Here is an 18495-nt window from a genome sequence, read left to right on the forward strand (position 1 = left end):
TGTCTAAAAAATTTATGTGCAAACAAAATTATCGCATAAAGGGGAAAATGTTACGACTCATTCAATGCTTCAAATGAACACTCAAAGACCAGTTGGCCTATATCAGTACATTAAGTGCCCTGAATGCGAATATATAAGCACACGGCAGCAGCATTGCATATTAATTAATAAAAGTAACTTGCATCAAACCAGGTATTGCCCCAACCATTTTCCCACAGTACATTTTTTAAGTCAAAATTGTGAATGATTATACAAACTAGTAAAAATAATCCAAAACGTTTTTCTGCAAAAAAAAAAACAGTAAGGTTGGGACATGTAAATGCAAAATATATGCATGTACGAACATCTGCTCAACGCGTTTTCAGCAATTATGCATTATTAAAAAGGTTTTCTCACTAGAATTGGTGGTAAGTTTTATGTTTTGCCTTGTTGTGAAAGTATTTTCAAAAGGTTTATGTGGCTGAACGTCACAGATATTGTGTCATTTATAGGGGGGACTATAAAGGTTGAACAAATTTTTGTTTTAATTAAATGACCGCACTACCCAAACCTGTTCCAGCCTTTGTTGGGTGCAAACTATGCCTTTTTTAGAAATATACACTTAAAGCTGTCATTTCTCTCTTTTGTAGGTTTCGCAAAAGGTCGCGTCACACATCATGAAGATTGACCGCCTACAAAGTAACTTAAGGCATTTCCTACAAGAGAGGTGCCCGTCACCTAAGAAAAGCAGTAGAAGCTACTCAAGCGATTTCCCAGCACGACAGCTGATGAACCAATGGATGAATTGAGGGCTGGTGAACATGTCGTTGAACCAACTGTGCCAGTGATTTGAGTTTTCCCGCAGGTTGTCATATATAAATACACAAGGACGGCAAAATGAGCAACAGCTCTTACGGTAATCCACATAAGTCCTCTGACAGCACGTCCAACTATTCAAAACACTGGAGCCAAATCAAGACTGAAACACAACTTACCAGCAATTATAATAAAACCACCTGCTTAATAATGTTCAACAGCTAAAGTTTGTGCCATTTTGAAACTCGCCCTGAGCAAGAGTTCCCGCAGATTTATTTTACATTCCTGATACCTGCTTTCATGTTTGTTCCAGGTGGCCACTTTTATGGTAAAGGCAAAAAGCAAAAACGCCCGTGCGTTCAAGATTTCGACGCACGTAAAAGATCCCCAAATGGTCAAAATTAATCCGGAACCCTCCGCTAAGGTGCGCCTCATCGCCTGTGAAGCGTTGGCACGTCAAACCCCACAATCAATCAAATTTTTGTTCCAGGAAACTGCTGGAACAAGCTCCACCAATACCGTTCCACAATTCACAATCTGCGCCATCCCAAATTGTGGGGCAAGAAGGTGTATGGGGCGGTGATACCCATTTCCACGGTTTTGGCATTTTGAGCATTAACAGGCAATTTCTGCTTGCCGCATGCGGTATATTTGCCTTCATGGCCCTGCAGTCTACCAATAGAGGCCAACTCGTTTCTACACTCAGTGCCCCTACCACTGTAAGCATCAATTAATGTAACAACCAATGCTACACAAGTCAGATTACTGGCGCAATAGAAAATGTGGCCAATCCGACCATCAGCACCAGTGACATTGTTACAGTGCCCAGTGGCCAATCACCCGTATGGTGTATAACCAAGAGGGAAGAATGAACTGTGTTGATTGCGATGCTGACTGGCAAGAAGAGGGGGATGCAGAAGAACGTGCATGCTACCGCTGGCTGACTGCTGACCTGCCCCCATTCCCGCACCTCGATTGGCCTGTCACAGACCTTGCGAATAAAGCCCGCCCCATTCGTAACGTCCGCAACAATATTACTTATTTCCTTAGGTGCCAACAGCACCCTTCTTGCTTTCTCTACTCCAAGATGGTCCGTCCCTCTGCAGGCATTGTGAGATACTCCTTTGCATTGGAAAAAAATGACAGGAAAAAAGATGCTAGGTTTAATTGCTCATTACTCAACAAAGAAAGCTTTGATTGCTGTCCAACGAAAGCCAAAAGAGCTTTTAAAGCTGTAATCCTTCCGTAGAAATAAAAAGTAATTCAGCCATCAGTGTTCATCCAGTATCAACTGCTCTTTTGGGCAAGTTCCTGTGTAAGTTGTGCAAAAAGGCCTGAGGCGGCGATACTCATCTTTACTTTATCACCATATTTCAATTTACTTAAGAAATCCTGCAAGCAGCGTGCAAGAGTGTTATGGCCATCATCTTGGCAAGCTAATCGATTATCTAGAAAAGATTCTTTTACTGTTGGCGTCCCTCTAGAGATTAAACATACTGCAGCAAACACACGAACATCGGTCGTCAAATCTACTTCGATTCCTTCGGTTGGCTCTTCTTACAGTAGTGATGATTGGCCAATCTCCTGCGCATACACGTGCAGTCTACTTGATGGCCACAACTGAGAGATTACAGTCATTCATCCACCAGCCGGGCGTGTCTCTTTTCCATGATGACTTCCAAGTGTGAAATTTGGCTGACAGAACACATTCTGTGACAAAAAGCAACTGCGGCAACATTTTGATTTACAATTTCTCGCTACAGAAGGAAATCGGGTCTCGCTACTGGGACAAAACATACAAAGAGAGTCTAGACAACAATCTACTAAGTGAGCAATTCGACAAACATACACGAAGAATTTTGCGCCGAAGGATTCACTGCTCAGAACGGCTTTCAGGAGCGCTGCCCAAGCTAATACCTTATTCCTTTAAACCTATAACACACACTGTCGTCACCGAATGGAGCAGACTGTTGGATTCATTGTGGCAACGTAACGGACTGTGGTTAAAAATACGGATGAAAGGAACGAAACGAGACAATAGTACAGGAAGTGCAGAAAGCACATAGGGAAAATAGGGGCAAGGATACCATCTTGCAGAAACTGCTATGATGGTGGTCTACAATATGCGAAGAATCGTGTACGAGGACTCACAGTGTTGCCAACAAGAACAATGTGACGTAGTTTGTGGCTGCCTTGCTGTGGGGCACGTCACCAGGAAACCCAACACCATCACTCACACAAGCACAGTCATTTGCTTGACTCGATAAAACATAGACAAGGCGGTGTTAGCGAATCAGGGCAGTGTAAAGGAGCCATGAAGACAAAACACAAGCTTGGTTCATTCAAAAGATTGCTTCGTTAGAATCATGCTGACACCACTTTTAATGTAAACTTCACTCAAATTAGCTATATAATTAGGAAAAAAGGGAATGGCCATGCGACCCACAAGCTCATCTCCCGCAACAGAACCTATGTCATACCAGCCTGTTCTGCGATTTGCGGAGGCCGGCAAAAGCAAACACAAATTAGGCAGGGTGTATAAGCTTGCCGAGCAAGTTATTTGCGCCTAAATGTAATGCATATCCATTTTACAGCAGTAAGAACTGTGCGGTAAACAACAAAAGTTACGAAAATACACGTAAACATAGAAGCACCGATGTGCACTGCTGTTGGTACTGGGCGCACTATGCTTGTTTTGGCTGCACAGCACTCCGGCGCTTTGGAGTTGTCTTATATGACGCTGGCCGGTTGGCGTAAGCAACGTTGCCTTACGTGACCGTGTGTGTCGTGCATACCCCATGTTTCCCGAAGCGACTACTTTCTACCGTAACAAAAACAAGCCAGGTGTAAATACGGCCAAAAACAAAGCAACGGCGTAGGGCTGAGTATGCTAGGACCATCGGGGAGGTTTAACGGCAGCAAAGCTGCAGAGCCGAATGGCGCAGTAAAAGTTCATTTGTATACGCGCCGTTATGACTTTATTGCAGACGTCACCAAAACAGACAATTTGGCGGAAGAATCAATATTTTAACCTAAATTGATTAATTTCTCAGTGAATACGGCATCATCTGCTGCCACGCAAGCGCTGGGGACACTGTAAAACATGAAATCTTTCAAATAAAACAAACTTGTATTTTGTCTTCATGGCTCCTTTAAACCACCTAAATGTAGTTGTTAGCAACACTCAAACTGACAGCGTGAGCCAGCATCGTTGTCTGTACTCGGTTTTGCTTCTGTTGTGTCTGGCATAGCTTGAGACAGCACAAGGCAGTATTTATCCTTTGCTTTCATACTGTTTTAATCTCGCCTCTCTTTAAAGGGGCCCTGCAACACTTTTTCAAACTTTTTTCAAAATCCTAATGTTTGCAGAACGTAGTCAACCAACACATTCAACTGCTTAGATTAGCAGGCCGCAGGGTACCCCAGCCGAAAATTACTGCTCTATGCCCATCAGGTAACTTAGAAACTTGCTCAAAAGATCTTTTTTCTTGGAGTTCTTCAACCACTGTAATTACACCATTACAGTGGTGTAGTGGCTACTGGAAGGCTTTCCTCTAGTTGCAGCAATAAATGCATTCACTAGTCAAAAAAGCCACAAAAGCAAAGCAGAAACGAAAAACATCTCTGACGAGCAAATTACACAGTGGCACTCCGTGCCGGCAATAACTATAGCTGTCACAGTGCTTCCAGACGCGAAGGAAAGAGAGAAAGTTTTTATCGGAAGTGTTGCAGAGTCTGCTTAAAGTTGGTTTGTTTTGTAGTAGCAATTACTTCGTAATAGCAATCTAGAGTGAATTTTTAATTAAAAGAATGCTGTATTGTTTATGTAGTGTTTGTTCTGCCCCAAATTTGCTCCATAGTACCAGAAATGCTTTTGCTTTTGCAAATAACAACGCTGAAAGCCTGCTGGGTTTCAGTTTGGCAAGACATGCTTCGCAAATAAAACATAGAAGACACAACACACCCAAGGTAGCTACTGAGGTCGCTGCGAATGCTGCACAGTGCTTCTGATGCCCTGTAAGACAGTGGCAGGCGTCCCAAGATAGCTTGTGCCGTAAAGAAACAGTTATCAGGTTCGCGAAGAAGGGGTGATGGAGGGCCTCTCAAGTGGCCCGATGGCTGCAGTAGCCCGAGAGATGCCGACTTGATAAGAAAAGCACAAGCCCTCGACCTCCTCCTCGAATGATTACCGCCGGTGCCAACGTGCAAAGTGCGACCATTGCTTACGCCTCTGAATACCTCACAACTAACGGTCGGAAGCCTGCCATGACAGTATGTTCAGCACCAAAACGAAGCACATCCTGAAGTGCACAAAAAAAGAGCCGACACCATAGCATTGCTGTCTGTCTAACATATGGTACAACTTCGACACCCTAATAAAGGCCAGGCAACCCCCCCCGATACATTAATTGTGCAAGCGCCCTAACACCATGCTACAGAGCGTTCTTTGAACCAAATGTCATTCAACTCAAATGCCACTATTGAGCTGCTACACGGCACTTCTCAAAGATACAGGGTTCAAATGCCATTTGAGGGTTCTCAAAGGCCTTTGAAATGCAAACATTGATACTCTCAAGTGCAGTTTCTGCATACTGCAATTGCAAAAATAATTATTTACAAGCAAACTTGCATTTCAAATGGCGTGTTCCCAATACTTTTTCATTGTTAACCCGAAAGTGTTTTATGCCCGGGTACACCAAGATCTGACCGGCGTCATGTCCGTCACAGAAATGACGTTGCCAGAAAAAGTTTTGTTGACACGGCGGGGCCCGGATTTGAGCCACGAACTCTCGCGCCGCAGGGGAGGCACACAGCGCTCTGCCCACTGCGCTACGAATTCAAGTGCAAGTGGGTCTACGAATGCGCCTCATATCTCTCCCACTACTTTCTTCATTCAGATGCCATCTAGGAGGTGCTGCCTCCTAGGAGAAGCAAAGCGAAGTAATTCATCATGACGCTAATGAGCGCCGACAGTTGGCACCTCGACGCCCGCGTCTTCGTGTACGAAGGGCACGAGTGAACTGAGTCACCGTCCGCCACCTACTGCTTTCGGTTCCGTTTCGTTCGCACGGTTTTCAAGGGGCTGTGGTTTCAGTCAGATTTACACTATGCTCTGGTGTGTGCAGTCCAGTGTCTAACGTTGATGCATCTTAACGGTGCCACACCGACTTAATATAAATAGCAATGTGCAAGTTCATATGGATGCACAATAAATGCTCCTGTGAAGGCACATTTCACTTTCGTGTTTTACCGATTCCTATGAAAGAGGCATCAACCACAGTTTTTTTTAGTTTTCTATCGCTCAAGCTACAATAACAAGCTGACTTTGTACTCTCAACACGGAGGTTTAAAAATAAAAGCAACAAAGAACCACCTGCAAAATGGGTGTCCCCCCCCCCCCAACTGCACAAAAACAATTGCCCACTTCCCCCCCCCCCCCCCCCCCCCCCCCCCTTCCCGCAACAATGGGTTTGAGCATGTTTGGCTCACAAAGGTTTGACACGTTTTGAGCATGTTTGTCTCACAAAGCTGTTTTGTTGGCCCAGTTTAACTCTGAAACTAAATTATTCTGCAAATATAACAGAACAAAACTGGACAGCAGTAGCGGCACTAACACGTGGCAGCGCTCAACTGCCTTTGAGAATTGTCGTGTTGATCAGTGGAACTCTTTCCAGTTCAAACATTTGAACCTTCAAAGGCCACGCGACTTGGATGTCATTTCAAATGCCTGTGTGGCAGGGGTGTGACAGGTCTCCTCTTGTTCCTTTCTCACATTGTACACAAGTTGAAAACCCCTACTCACATGTGCACTGGTGTGCACGGTCATTTATCTGCATTCCAACATGAAGCAAAAAGCTCCCTCACACATGCATAAACGTGTGGCGTTATTTATGTGTGCGTGTGTATGTTAGCGCGCATGTAATACACCAAATTGTAAATACGATTCGGCATAATAGATTGTTCTTTCATTCCTGAACCTCGGCACTGCCGTTTCATTTATTTTGTTTTCTGGTAATGAGATTCTACCGTGCTGGTGTGTTTGTGCGTACATATAGATATACATACAGACAGATATATACATATAAAAATAAATACATGCAGACACATTACTGGGGATATATCAAAATACTACTTTAATTCAAAAGGATGAGCTGTTGGTAATGCACTCAGCCCCACCCTAGCCAAAAAAAAAATTCCCCCGCATTTCCCCGAGGGGGAGAATGTGAAAGTGCGAATGCACGGTTGTCGGCCCGCTTGCGGCGCTTGCGCTCGGCCCCCGCAGCCCACCGCCTCGCCGCCTTCTCTTCCATCTCTTCCATCGGGTTTGTAGTATCACGTGTACACCACGCAGTTATCAAGCCGCTATAACGCCGCTGAGTCGCCAATGCACGCCGCTGACGACGTAGTTTGAATGCGTTAAAGATATAAGGCGCGTTACTGACAACGTCAGCGTCGCGTCCATGGCTTATTCGGTAGAGCGTCGGGCTGCGGCCCGCAAAGTCCTCGGATCGAAACCTGGCGCCGGATGCTGTTTCTTCTTTAAAGAGCACTGCGGACGCCGCCGACGCCGCCGCCGCCGCCGACGCCGGCGGTGGATGGTTTGGGGTCGCTTATAAAGTGCATTCGCACTTAAAACTGAAGGAAAAAAAAAGAACTGTTGTTATGAGGACGACGAACGGGGCCGATGGGTACTCCTTGAAATGTGGTATTACTACAACACGACGAAAGAGGATGGGAAAAGGCGCAACGTGTTGCCATTGGCTGACAGATGTTAAGTGGACGTCATGTCTTCGGTTGGGCACAAGGCACGAAGGGTTCATCTCGTTAAAAGGTTTTAAAGGCCAACTACACTCAAATTTCACCTCGGTCAAATTTACTTTGGACGTACGGTACATACCACCAAACCAACTGGGGAATGACTGGAGGCCCCGTGAAAGGTGTTGTTAATCAGTTAAAAACATTTAAATATGGCGCCGTCGCAGGCGCTGCTGCACCTGCCGCTGGACTGGACAAAAAGCCATGAAACGGAAGTGACATTGCAGCTGGCCCTGCTCTTTTTCCTACGGCCAGCCAGGAAAAATCGGTCAAGATCCGCCGGGTGTGCTTCCTCCCGCTTCTTTTACGGCTACCCACGGGGCCCCTAGGCCAGTGGCTTCTGAATCACTTTTAACTTACAGGGATATTACCCTGCACCACCGCCTCCTCCGCCGAACTCTGCCTCCACCCCACCCCTCCCTCACCCCCGCTGCAGCTCACATGTGGCGCATTCTGCAAACACACACCTTCCCCCATCGCACCCAACTGGTCCACACACACCCCCACATTTTCACATCCCCTAATTGCTCAGTATGTGGGGCTCTGGACACCCACTACCACTCCCTTTGTGAGTGTCCAGCCTCTCCATATCCCCCTCTCCCCTCCCCCACCCTCTGGGAACAGGCCCTGGGGAGCCCAGACATCTCCGATCAACTATTGGTGACGTCGCGGGCACTGGATGTCGCGGAGGCCTTATGGTCTTCCGCCACCCCCCCTTCCTAATCCCAGAGACTAATAAAGTTTGTTCTCTCTCTCTCCCCTACGGCTGCAGTGAGGGTGAAGCGTTGCGCGCAGGTTTGCTTTGGCCGGTCGCACGCCGGCTGCAATGTCGCATCGGCCTGGCCATTATGGCCGTGCTCTTCTCAATTTCGGTTTCGTATTTTCCGAATTTTGATGGTCGTTTGCGCCGTGGATAGGCGTATTTCAGCCGTCATATTCCATATCTTGCAGTCTTTTTAGGTAGACTATACGGCAATAACGTTTTCCAGAGGTTGAAATTTTGGGTGCAGTTGGCCTTCAATAAATGCCGACAAGTGGGAACATGGTTTGTAATCCAAATTAAACGTCAGACACACTGAAAAGTGTCTCAACAGTGTGTGGCAGGTTTTATCCTCACATGACATCTGACTGCCCTGCGGTGCTTTGCCACATTGTCGCTCGCGACACACCATCACTGGCAACTTTTTCGATATATTTTGATCGCGTTAAGTTTGTAGCAGCAAGGATTCCCAAGGAGCGGTAAATCTTGGTGGAGGGGACCGTTGTTAAAGGAGCCATGAAGACAAAACACAAGTTTGTGTTATTCGAAAGATTTCGCATTTTATAGTGCCCCCAGCGCTTGTCCGAATGCAAACGCTGCTTTATTCACTGAGAAATTATTTTAAGTTAAAATTTTGACTTTCCCGCTAAATTTTGGTTTTCCCGCAACCCGTTTTCTGCCTTTGGTTTGTTTGTGAACGTATTTGTATCTGGCTTGTTTTGTTCATGGAGACAATCGTTTCATGAAACATGGTGCTCGCTCGACAAATACGGTCACGTAAGACATCGTCGCTTGCGTCAATCGGCCAGGGTCGTCTGAAACAAGCCCAAAGCCCCGCAGTCCTGTGCAGCTAAACCAAGCATAGTGCACGCAGTACCAACAGGCAGTATACGCATCAGTCCTTCTATGTTTACGTGTGCTTTCGTAACTTCCACTGTTTGTCCCACCATTCTTAGGGCTTTAAAAAGAATGTGCCCTGAATTTAAGCGCAAATAGCTCGTTCGGCAAGATTATATGCCCTGCCTAATTTGCGGTTGCTTTTGCCGGCCTCCGCCAATCGCAGAGCTGTGTGGTATGACATCATAGGTTCTGTTACGGGAAATGAGCTAGTGGGTCGCATGGCCATTCCCTTTTTTCCGAATTATGTAGCTTATTTGAGCGAAGTTTATGTTAAAAGTGGTGTCAGTATGCTTCTAGCAAGGCAAGCTTTTGAATGAACCAAACTTGCGTTTTCTCTTCATAGCACCTTTAAGCTGGAGATGTGCTCATAAAATGCTGCGGCATTCACAAAAGTTTACACTTGTTTTTGCCACCTCCTCTTCCCCAACTGCGGCCATGTGGCCTCCCCCACTTCAGTAATGTTTATTCAATTTCCTTTAGGATATTTGCTACCTCGATACAGCAAAGCTGCATACAGTGAAGATATGGATACGGGGAAAGCAAACCAAAATCCCAATTTTGCATCCATCTGCACATTTCTCCCCTATATAGTGAAGATGGTTATAATGAAGAAACGGATATGAACAAGATAAAAGATCAAGAATTCACTCTACTGAAGTAAGAAATTCCGAAGTAATGTCCCCGTTAAATGAGCAGTTGGATTTCGAAGATCCGAAGCTTTGTCTGGCAGCCAACAGCAGGCATTTTCCAGGTCCGGAGGGAGGAGCATTTCTCTGCTCACGCCCAAAAGCCCTACAATCTTCCGTTTTCGTTGCCGTGAACTGTGTCCGTGGAGGTGATGCAAGTGAAAGGGACACGCAAGAACTACAGCTGTGCAACAGGCTAAACATGGAGGGCCATTTGAGGTTCAAAGAGTTTGTGCAATGTGGCAGCGAGGCGTCAACGTCCGATGTCTTGACAGACAATGAAATATGCGATGCCATCCTATGTGAGATTGTCACACCAAGTGGCGCTTCGGCATCTGCGATGGAGAAGTGAAGATGCCTTCAAGCTCAGCTCATATCGGACCTTGGTATCATGAGAACAGTGCTGCACACTCAAGGGGCACAACGGGCCCCTCGAGTGTGCAAGGCTTCACACTACCACTACCAAGGCTTCACACACATGAGAAGCTTTTAGCACTTCCTGATCGAACATCTGCACAAACAACGATCCCGCAGGACTTCTGTCCACTGCACTCCTAATCCCACACCTAATAAAGTGGTTCTGTGGAGTGATTAAAGTGAAAACTATTAATTTTTAACTAGCGGGAATTTCAAATGGAGAAGCCATGGGGCATGACCACACAGTGATTTAGTGAAGGCACTGATATGGTGAATCTTTTTGGTCCGAGCAACTCCCCTATACCAGGGTTCTACTGCACCAAGTTTCTGCCATGTTAAAAATCTTTGCAGTATTTTCAGATCGCCATTAATCGCTATACAACTGCAAGGACACAGCTGTCTTCTCAAAGACAAATGGAGACTGTTCTCCACAGACACCACTCACAGAGGTTAGAAAAAGCAGACGAGTACGGAACCTCGATGACTTTTACAGGGAACTTGCGTACTAATTGAGTAATAAATTTCAACAGCAAACCCCGAGCAACCAGCAAGGAAACAAATAATGCACTATAAGGCTATGTTGTCGAGGCGGAGGCAGAATGTGGTCCCCAGATCGATGAAAAACAATCAAAATCTCCAGGAATGCCAAGGCAGACGACGTCAGCCAAAAATGAAATGGCACAGTCGAACTCCAAACGCTGCATATCACATGAAAGGTCAGCCAGGCTTCATGCAAATTGCAAAAAAGAAGTTACTGAAATGATAATTCAAAATGTTTCATACCCGCGCTCTACTGGTTATTCGAATGCATCTGAAATGAATGTCATTCTGATTCTAATGAGAATATTATGCTTCTCCACATTTTTTCAGCGGCACTCCATTCAAACGCAAGTTGAGCAAAATGACTGCCACCTGAGAACAATTCACGACTTTGTTGCACCTCCATTTGAGGGTCGCAGCTCTTGCGGCAATATGCTTGAAGGGCACCCTGACACAACGATTGAGCAAAACGCCTCTAAAATCTTAAAACTACAAAATTTTAAGGTGCAGCGTCACCGAAATGCCGCTATTTTATCAGATAATCATTCCACTTCAAAGCATCTGTGACATTACCCGCATCTAAGTTTCATTTTCTTGGTCACACAAGTTATCGAGGGAAGCAGCAGAAACAGAATCATGAACAAGCACATCGCACACACCACCCAGTGGCCCCTAAAGAAAAAAATGCCATCAAGCAAAAATTTCGTAAAGAAAACACTGAAAATATCCAAGAAGATATCACGTTTCCCCCATGTCAACACACAAGAGGTACCACAAACATATAGACTACTAAATCTGAAGGTTGCCACTTTTCAATGCAGCACAGGATCCAAAATAAAACAAAGCAACGGAATAAACAATGCACGGCAAAGCGCTTCCACCACAACCGAGAAATGCCAACACGTCAGCCTTTTGACGAACGACCCGGGTTCTGAGTTTGTGTCGATCTGCTCTTGCTACCATCTTTCCTGCAAGTGAAGCGTGTGTAAGGCCGTCAGGCCTGCAGGCTACGCCCCTAAAACTCATTGTCTTTCCTGTCACAGATGAAACGGCTGTGAAAGAGGCCATGAAGACAAAATAAAGCCAGGTTCAACCTGAAAGAACTTGTCTTTTGTCACTCACTCAAATCCATTCTAGCTACAAAAGACGTTTGCTTAACCAGAAATAGGCGAAAAATATTAAACATCTTTCAAATTTGATGGTACAAAGACAGAAAATGGGCAGGAGGGCTGCAAAAGAGGCAAGCAATAAAAATGCCGTTTTCGGCGTGTTATACCCCCGGCTACACTGGGGTCCGAATGTCACTTGAACCAAATGTCATTTGACTCAAATGGGGTGCTTCGAATGCCATTCAGAATCCGCTGTGCTACAATACAATTTCGATGGCATTTGAAAGCTTTCACAATTGCTCGCTTACCGTGCTGTAGTGGCGCTGTTTTCGCCCCGTTCCATTTCCGTACAATAATACAACGATCAAAATTAGGAGAGTCTAAGGCAGTAAAGTGATATCAAATTAGAAGACACACGAGTTTTGACTCTAATGTGGTGGCTGTTTGTGTACTGACGCACTGGTATTGCGAGTATGAAAATTATACATATGTTGATTTCATATTATAAGTAAATGAAGTTCCACAAACAAAAATATTTTGCTTGTTTTTCGTACGGAAGTGTTATATTTTTTATTGCCAATCGAAGACTCTGCGTGCGAGAGTGCTAGAAATGGCATTTGAAATCCCGAATGTCTCTCTCGGTGCTCATTTGGCTCGAATGTCATTTGAGCCGAATGGCATTTCAAGACCTAGTGAAGCAGCACAACTTGGCATTTGAATCAAATGACATTTAGTTCAAATGACATTCGGACGCTAGTGTAGCAGGGGTATTAACTTCACGACAGCATTCATGTGTCACAGCCAAACAACCAGAGGACATACTGTAATCCCCCAATCATGTCTCTTGGCAGTGACTTGATCAGCTAACTGCACAAACAAGATTCTGCGATGTCACAGAGACATCGCAAGGGACTTGAAAAAGAGCGCAGGAGACGCAGGGCCATAAGAAGAGGTGACGACGCACAGCACTGAACTGGCAACTAAAAGTTTATTGGAAAGAAAACACGTATTCAGACACAAAACCATACTATTGTGTGAGCAGATAACACGGGATTGCATGTGATCAACCACAGGTGAAACCCTTAAACAACGTAGCACGTGACGATGTTCTGCATCCAATCGCAGTGTTATCTGTTCAAGCTATGATACGGCTTTGTGTATAAATACGCACTTTCTATCTAATAAACTTTCAGTTGCAAGTTCAGCGCTGTGCGTCGTCCCCTCTTCTTTTGTCCCTGCGTTTCTCGCGCTGTTTTTCCATCATGAATGTGAATCTGCACCAACTGGCCATCTTGCTTTGCCTGTTTTCTCAAATATCTGAATTATTTCTCCGAAGTTTGCTACAAAGTGGAATCATAGTTATCGGGACAAATCAGTCTCTTTTTTTTTTTTAATAAACCAAACTTGTATTCTACCCGCCACAGTGGCTAAGGCGTTGTGCTGCTGAGCATGAGGACGCGGGTTCGATTCCCGGCCGCAGTGGCCGCTTTTCTGATGGAGGCGAAAAGCAAAAATGCCCGTGTGTTCGAGATTTCGGCGCACGTTAAAGATCCCCATGTGGTGAAAATTAACCCGGAACCCTCCACTGCGGTGCGCCTCATCACCTGCGTTGCATCGGCGCGTTAAACCCTACAATCAATCAAACTTGTATTCTGCCTTCATGTCACCTTTAAGGACCCCCGTATAACTGAAAACTCTGAAACAGTGATAAACAAAAGTGTTCAATGAGAGGACAGTCGTCGCTTCACACAAGGAAAGCTACAGCAGCCAATGAATGTTCAATGTTCCTTCACGCCATCTGTTCTCATCATTCAGAAAATTGATGCAAGCCTTGCGAGACTTTGCCATTCTACACTTCTGTGCGAAACTGATGCCGCAGAGTGTAGTGCCCACAGATGAGCTCAAGCTCTTTACATGCAGCAAGTAGGAACATTGAACACGGGGAAATGGGACAGTTTGTTCATCTCAGCTGTAAAGGGTGGTTACGAGCGTGTAGCAAAGTAGCTCTCAACCACAGTTGTTCCTTCCAAAAACCTCCTTCTCGACGCCGACATAACATTCTCGTTGGCCCCACGAAGTTAGTTGCACATTTGTTGTTTGAATCAATGAACTTGCAATCCGAAACGGACAAAAACAGAAGCAGATTATTGGGGTAGAATTCCGGCGTCTGATGAAAAGCATCTTCCAGAATTTTGTCTAAAATAACGTTTTTGTACAGGTGCCAGATATATGTACCATGCATGCATATACTCCCCAAATTTCACCAGTAGTGTCAGAAGTGTTAGCTTGGCTGAACTTAATGTGCAGAATACCTGTTTCTTCTGCAACTTCCTACTGTGCTAAGTAAAGCTCGATGTTGGGCTATACTCGGGGACAACTTTCTGTGGCAATGCAGCCAAGGCTACGGAGCCGGACTACGCCTTTTCACGTGCACCTGAAAGTAGTTCAACAAAAATAATCGGCTGGCGGTAACCTCAGCAATTAAACAATATTTAGTTCTTATGTTTTAGACTCGCAGGGATAATGCTACTATATTGCTAGCCAGAATATACAAAACAGAGAGCTTGTTTTTACATTTTCGGATATTTCTGGTTGCGGCGACAGCATCGCAATGGTTCCCTCCCGAAAACAAAAAACATGGCGTTCTTGTCGACGGCTTTCGGCAGCTCGCCACTTCATTCTCTGCGTATGATTTGTAATAAGCTGCGCTGTCTAAACAAACGAGGCGGGTGGTTTGCAAAGTGCACGCTCAAGTGAGACTGATGCAACCAGGATTCTCCGCTGTTTTCGCAATCGTTCGGTTAACCAGTTTCCCGGTGTAAGCAAGCGTGTGCGTAAGCATGTGTGCATGCTGCTCTTTCGGTATAGCGTGATTGCGCTAGGTAAGTACGCCGCACATGCCGATGGTGCTGCCCGTACAACAGTTTACAGATCGCTGCATTCCGTCAAAACTGCAGCGATTACAAACTTCACTCCTTTTCTGAACGATACAGAGTCCACAGTCGGTCTGAGCTCTCGAGTTCACGGCCGCTCGGGCCGTGTCCAGTCAAAGCGTTGGCCTGTGTTTACAAACAAATGAAGCGTGTTGAAGGAGACGACAACATGTCTGCATGCTCGGTGATCGTGGTTCAGCGCACTCAACTACGGAGCTGATGCGAAGAAATGAACTGTATCAAATGCGTATCGGTCATGCCGAAACTGAAACCGAAACCAGTTTACTGGGAACTACTTCGCGCAGTAACACAGAGCAGTTAGCTTCCCCCTCCGCCTCCCTCCGTAGCTTTCGCTCCATTGCCAAAGAAAGTTGTCCCCGAGTATAGTTGGTATCAGTATGAACCCGAATGAAAAGCGCTTCTGGGCTGACAGGGGTCAAACACAGAAGAGATTCCACGCACAGAACGAGTGCAGCGCTTAAGTCGTTAAGTGCTTTGAATCTTTTAAATGCTTCACTCAATCTGTACGCTGAATCCTTCCCGTGTTTGTCCCCTGTCGGTTAAAAAGCGCGCTTCATTCGAGCTCGTACCACGCCCAGGGGCATGAAAAAAGAAAACGTGGGCGGGCTCGCATTGCAGTGTTTACGGAGCTCAGAATGCGCGTCCGGTGGCGAAAAAAAAAGTCGGCCACAACGCAGGCGCTAAACTTCACGGCCCGAGGAAACGCGACACCCCGTTCACGCGCCGCGCATACTTGGACGTGCAAGCAGAGCGGCCAGGAACGTGGAAACGGGAGAACGTCGAATCATTCCGCCGGGGAGAGCTGGGACACGCGGCTAGAATGACGGAGACGGACGCAGTCGCACGTGCTCTGCGCGTGCTTTCTTCGCACCGAGATGCAGTGACGCACGACCGAGGAGCTTTCTTACGTGTAACGCGCTAGTGTCCGAGAAGAAGCCTACATCCATCACGAGATTCGACGCAATAGCGAAACGTTCTCATCCATCACCTGCGCAGCTGCCTTGCTTTATTTCAGCGACACGACCGTCGACGAGTTTCCACTGCCCTTTCTTCCACGAGCGCACTGCCAACAGTTATTGCAGAAGATGCCGAACGGGGCTTTGTGAAAGCAAGCACCGCGCTGGGTAGAGAATTTGTAAAAACAACACAATGATCCGTACGCGCCAGCAGAGAAAAAGAGAGAGAAAAGATCCGAGCCAACCGCGTGAGTCACAGCAGTGCTGCGCTGCTCGCACACGCGTGCGGTCGGCCCACACTGTTGACACTTCACGAGATCCGCTCGTCATACGCTCGATCGAGGCGCGCTGATGGGCTCGTTTGAAAACGTCCGCGACGACGACGGCGGCACGCCGCGATGTAGCTTCCGCGAAATGCGGCAATGCGGAAAAAGCCAATCGGGTGACGACGACGGTCAAGCACTAACCGAGGTCGCGCCGTCGTCTTTTTGTTTTCGGGTCCCATGGCGTCTGCTTCGCGTGCCTCCCGACACCGCAGTCCGAACACGCGCACAGACATCTGGTAGCGCTCACGGACCGCGGTTCCGCGAGCCACGCTGCGAAGAACCGGGCGCCCGAAAGCGTGCCACAAGCCTCGAAACGGCCGAATCGAGCGCGTCTCGAGCGAAACCGAGCCGCCGTTAGGCTTAGCATGAATAAACTTTCTGCCGGTCGTCTGCAGACGCTTCGGGGCTGCGCCCGCACGGCCCAAACCTAATGCCGCCTCGATGCGGCGTTGAGAATCAAAGCAAACGCGTTCACAGAGTGTTTCCTGCGCTGTCTCCCGCGGCGGCGAAGAATAAAGCGCGCTACAGCACTGGTAATGTGATATCCCGGAGCAGGCTGCGGCACGCACCGTCTGCGTCCGTGCTCGCGCACGCGGCAGCAGTCAGGTCGCACGGTGCGGCCACGGGCCGTGGCGTGCGTACGCCGATGTGCCGCGTGCACGTCTCAAAACTGTCCCGATCTACCAGGGCCGTCGAGAGACAGAGCAGGGGCAACCCCAATTTGCTGCCTCGACAGTCGCCATGTTGGTTAGCCCTTACCGCCCGGGGTGCACCAAGCAAGCGCGTTCGCGGACACGGGCGGAGGGGTGGAAAAAACGCGAGCACCTACCTACGTGGTTACCGGGATACGTGTAATCCAGAGCACCAAGCGTCACCACAACGTGCACTAGTCACCACGGTGCGGAGCACTGCACTTCCAAACATGGTCTCCGGCGGACCACGGCGCAGATCATTTACACGTAGGACCGAGAACTGCTGGCACGGTATCCTGAACGCGTCGTCGGTCGGCTTCACCACACCAGCACGTCACGCACACCACATCGGGGCCGTCGGTCGTCGGCGAACACATCGCGACATGGTCGCTGGCTGCTGCCGCATTCGTTCAAAAACAGTTTCCACCTCGGGGATCCATGAACAGGCGCCCGGGAGCCGAGTTTGAGTGGCGTGCAAGCTCCTCCCACCTTCCACATTGTTGACATTCCAGTGCGGTCACGTGACGCGCTTGATTGACGCACGCTCCGCCCCCCGCGTGCCTGGCATTCCTGAGGCTGCCACGTGACTCGCCGAGGGGACTACTCCGCCGGCCGGCCGTTGGGATTTGCACGATTTTCTCTCCGGCGGCGGCCGCCGTAGGGAGAGATAAAGGAGGGAGAAGGGCCGCTTTCTTTAGCCACCACATTCGCTCGCCCCCCGCTCGGCAGCGCGCCTCTTCGGCCCGGTGCGCAAAAGGCGCGAGACGTAAATCAAAGCGCGCCGCAAATGCCGACACGGCTGCTCCGATAGTCTCACGTCCGCCCTCTCACTTCCTCGTTGCTGACTGCGGCGCTGCCTTTCCATGCAGTTCTCCCTTTCTGCGCGCTGCTGCTCTTGCAAAATCGACATGCGTCGTCCGGTATGTCGATCACACACGCGTGGACGAAACGAGGGCTTCCTTCCTTGCGCGTGCACGGGAGGAGAGCTCGTCCTGCGCCGAGCTCTTCCTTGTTTATTCGTTTTCTCCTGTTTTCAGAAATAACTTTCTTTCGAAAAGGACATGAACGAGGTACCGCTACAGTGTACAAAAGGTCCTGTGCAGGTCACAATCTGGCGGTGCGGTTTAGATGTCGAAGCACAGTGCTCCTACGGACTCGCTTTGGGCGTTATGATCGTAATTTTGCTTTAACCTCAATCCATCCCTCCTGTCACTGATTGCGGCAATGCTCTTGAAGTCGATGTATGTGCCCTAATTTTAGAAACCATAACCACGCGCTCCTACAAACACGCGCCGCCTTTTCGAGCATTTCCGAGGCTGTGCTACAGGCAACAGGCGCCGTCTGCTCTTAAACTTGTGGCGCCATCTGGGCTCGTCTTCGAAAAGGATGCGTTCCTTCTCCACCTTCTTGAAGTCGCCGCGTGGCGTGGAACCGTTCGAATTCCTGGCGCGAGGAACCATCGGATGCGCAGAATCGGGTTAACCAAGAGATGCCTCTGCGGTATTAGACCATAGATCACACTAGTGTTCTCTGTGCTGACGTTC

The 18495-nt window shown here is 47.7% G+C and overlaps 1 protein-coding gene across 1 annotated transcript in view; it reads right to left on the reverse strand.

Annotated features, from left to right (window-relative positions):
* Positions 1–18149, reverse strand: part of LOC144152674 (uncharacterized) — an 89679-nt gene extending 71530 nt beyond the window's left edge. Inside the window, exon 1 of the mRNA XM_077684057.1 lies at positions 17089–18149. The gene's annotated coding sequence lies outside the window, so the exon portion shown is untranslated. The remainder of the gene's footprint in view (positions 1–17088) is intronic.
* Between the last annotated feature and the right edge of the window lie 346 nt (positions 18150–18495).

Source organism: Haemaphysalis longicornis, unplaced genomic scaffold (genome assembly GCF_048455015.1).
Source record: "Haemaphysalis longicornis isolate Haplotype H1 unplaced genomic scaffold, Haemaphysalis longicornis Haplotype H1 scaffold_9, whole genome shotgun sequence".
Classification (NCBI taxonomy): domain Eukaryota; kingdom Metazoa; phylum Arthropoda; class Arachnida; order Ixodida; family Ixodidae; genus Haemaphysalis; species Haemaphysalis longicornis.